Genomic DNA, 4,244 nt, shown 5'->3' on the forward strand with positions numbered 1-4,244 from the left:
GGCTTGGGAAACCCCAAATAGCATCTCCCATCTACTTTGTACAATACTCCAAGCACTTGGTATTGAAATCATTGCTATGAACGTTGTGAAAATATGTTAGCTTTACTGTTCTTTTAAAAAAAATCATTTCATCTTTCCTGATCATAAACTTACAAAAATAAAACAGCTAAATGCTTTGATTAAATGAAGCAAAGAATCAAGCATAATGTCCATAATTCTGTAAGAAAAATGACCTAGTTTTGCCTCAGTATTTATTTGCCTCTTATATATTCAATAATTGCATTTTTTCTGAAGTGGCTTCTTGCACTAAATGACTAAAGAGTGTCTTATTGCTGACACAGATCACAGTTTGTTGCTAATGGAATATTAACTGCTTTTTAAGTAACTCTGAATAAATCTGCTGATCCATAAAAGATTCATCTGAAAGGAATCCGATTCATTTTCTGGCTCAACCACTTCCACTGACGTGAAAAATCTTTCATATTCTACTTTGTTTCAGCCATTACAATGCTGAGAGTGGCACCTGGCTTGTAAAAGGATATTTTAATTGGGAGAAGTGACACAGTTAATAATATGCCAAGGTTACCATTTAAGACACAGACACTTTCCAAAAGAAAAGTGATATTCAAGCTTGTCCTCTGGTGTAAAAATCAACTCCGAAGTATGAGGGTTTGCTCCATTTCAAAGATCAGAAAGGCAGTGTTGAAAAAGAATTCTGAGATTTCCAAAGACAAACAAAACCTGTGACTTCAGCTTCATCCCTGGGAGTTAATTCTCTGTGTGATTTTGTATCTGGGACAACCACTCACAGAGGACCGTGCAAAACTAGCAAAAGCAAAACTCAGTACCTCAGCAGATGTCTTAGTGGTTGAATTTCTTCCGTGTCTAGAGCACCTGCCTATTTTGTGTGCCTTTGTAGGATAGTCCAGCTCAAGTAGAAAATAGTCCCATTCAGAGTGTGGTTTGGAAATGGGGGCTGGACCTTTCTTCCAGGTCTGCATATTACTTATTATTCTTTGAAACGATGATATATTATGTCTGAAAATAAGACACATAAATGAAAAAATTATGAAATAAGATATTTATAAGACATCTATTTTTATAAATCTCAAAAAAGGTTAAAGATTTTATTAAGCAAAGCTCTTCTCTTAGACTTACGCTACAGTCTTCCAAGAATAGATACACCTAGTAGTTACTTAAACAATAGCTTACAAGGAGCTGTGTAAGTTGTGCTGGCTACATAGGTGTATGCAGGCTGTAAATTGTTTTTAAGTTGCTAACTTCTGTGTTTAAGAATAGAAAATGATGAGTTATATGACTGAGTGGCATTTCATAATAAAAAGAGATGATACCAGATCTACATTTCAGCATCACTTGCTCCTAAGCGCAGCATTTAGATTATATTGCCCATGCAGAAGCTCCAGAAATAAGGTCACTCTGGGACGAAGGCTAGGTGCCCGGAAATCAGCCAGTCCAGAAGCATCACTTCAACAGGGCCTTTCTATAGTACTGGATATATAATCTTATTTCTATTTAAAATATTTTAGCAAGTAAACAAATCTCAAGTATGAAGGTAAATGAATTTTGACATGTGTATACCTATGATACCAGTACCCAGATCGAGAAATAGAACATATCGAGCTCTAAAGAAAGCTCCATTGTGCCCTCTCCTAGTTAATACTCCCTATAAGGTTACTACAATTTCAAACGCTGTCGTTATGGAATAGTTGTGGGTGTTTTGAACTTCATATAAATAGAATCATGTAGTTTGTCTTCTTTTCTGTTTGTCTTTCTTTCACTTAATATTTTATCTGTGAGTTTCATCCATGTTTTGCATATATCAGTAGTTTATTCTTTTTATTGCTGAGTTATATCCCGTTGATTGCTGAGTTATATCTCATTGTATGAATATATCACATTATATGAATATATCATATATATTGATCCTTTCACCTGTGGATAGACATTTGCATTATTCCCAGGTTTTGGTCATTATATACAAAGCTGCCAAGAACATTCTTGTCCGTGTTATTTGGTGCATATGTGTAGACACTTCCGTTATGTATATAGCCAAGAGCGGAATTGCCAATTCCTAGGGTATTTGTTTTGTAGCTTTACTAGTTGCTGTCAACGAGTTTTCCAATGTGGCTTTACCATTCTACCCTCCAACTAACAATGTGCGAGAGTTCTAGCTACCTTACATCCTTGCCAGCATGTGCTATTGCCGGCCTTTTTAGTGTTTACTATTCAGGTGGTGGTCTAGTGGTGCCTCCTTGAGGTTTGAACTTGCATTCTTTCATGATTAATGATGTTGAGCACCTTTTCGTATATTAATTAGCAATCTGAATTGGAAGCAAATTATATAAAAAGTATCATACTGCTCCAAGGTCCATCCATGTTGTCCCTTGAGGGCATTATGCTAAGTGAGACAAGTCCGACAGAAAAAGACAAGTACTGTATATCACTTATATGTGGAATCTAAAAAAACTGAACTTGTAAAAACAAGAGTAGAATGATGGTTACCAGGGGCTAGGGGATGGAGAAATTGGAGAGATGTTGTTTAAGGGTACAAACTTGTAGATTGAGTTCTGGATATCTAATGCACAACATAGTGATTATAGTCAACAATACTGTATGATACACTTCAGAGTTGCCAAGAGACTAGATCTTAATTGTTCTCACCCCAAAAAAGAAATGATAACTGTGTGACGTGATAAAGGTGTTTAGCTAATGCTCTGGTGGTAATCATAGTGCAATATATAAATGTACAAACCAACATGTACACCTCAAACTTACACACTGTTATATGTCAATTATCTCTCAATAAAAATGTATCAGAAACTAGATATTTTCATTTTTCTTCATAGATCTTCGATAAAAACAGCTGTCATTTCACAAATTCCATAAAACCATTCATTATTATTCCAATTTAATAAACTTGAAGAAAGGGAATCAGAATCACATAACAAAGCCACAGGTGAGTGGTAAGAAAGTACTGTAACTGCCAAGCTTTATCTCAGACAGAGCTTTTCCGACCTATTACTTTTTGTTCTGTGCTAATCATGAAACGTCCAGAGCGCACTGTCCATCACAAATAATCAGAGAGGCACGTGACAACACTGACTAAATCAGTTATGTCTCAAAGGTGATATCTATTAGAACATTGCAAAAGTTAGAAGTTTAGGATAAGATTTCACAAGACATGATCAGTGGCATTTTATTTGACACACATAGGTGTTTTATAATATTGTCTGAGTAATGAATCATAAGTGCATATGTATTACTTATAATGTGTATGCATATGAATATGTGTGTATAATACACAAAACAATTTGCAGACACACGCTACTATAAATGAACTTTCGTCTAAAAAATAGTTCATTAAGCCTCACAAGTTGTCTGAGGCACATACATGACAAAAACCATGCACATTTCTGAAAGCAAGAGACAAGAGTCCCAGCGGGGCTCAGGTGCTAAATGTAGGAAGAACTCCATATTCTGGCATGAACATTGAGTCGGATGGTGGTGTCTAAATCCTAATAGCAATAAACTACACTGGGAGTTTGACTGAAAATGCAGCCATCTCCACTCCACTAGGAGGTCTGAATCTTCCTGTGCTACCAACCACATAATACTTGGCTACAAGTGCTAAAGTTGGATCGCCATTATTGGCTACGTATGAAAGTAAGTGCCACCAGTAATGTGCTTTTTGCCTTAAAATCATATGTTTGACTTTAATTGAAACCACTGAATAATAATATCTGTCGAGATGAGTTCTTGAGGCAGACTTCAGTACAAGTCCCGGGTGAGCCACTTTATAACCATCTGAGCCTCCATTTCCCGCACTGTAATATGGAAGCTGCTGAACCACTGTCTCCACTTTTTCTTCGAGTTGTAGAGACAGTGTACATTAAGCAACACTGCAAACTGAAAATTAGTAGAGTAATAACACAAAACCTAATTTTCATTAGAATTTTGGAACTTATGAGTACCTATCTCCCAGGAGAAGGTGCAGAAAAAAGTAAAGTAGCACGTTAAGTCCTTCGAGCTTGCCCGTTGTTGGCTGGGCGTCAGTGCTTGATAGACATTTGAGGATTCCTAATACACTTCTGTTCACTTTTGTGTATTTTTCAAAACTCTCCAAAATAAAAATTTTAAAAAACTCCTTTAAATGTAAAATAATATATAAATATAAGAGGAGACTACTATAGGGCTGCGGTTGTCCAAGATTGGTCCCTGGTAGC

The sequence above is a fragment of the Equus przewalskii genome, chromosome X (assembly GCF_037783145.1).
Source record: "Equus przewalskii isolate Varuska chromosome X, EquPr2, whole genome shotgun sequence".
Taxonomy (NCBI): domain Eukaryota; kingdom Metazoa; phylum Chordata; class Mammalia; order Perissodactyla; family Equidae; genus Equus; species Equus przewalskii.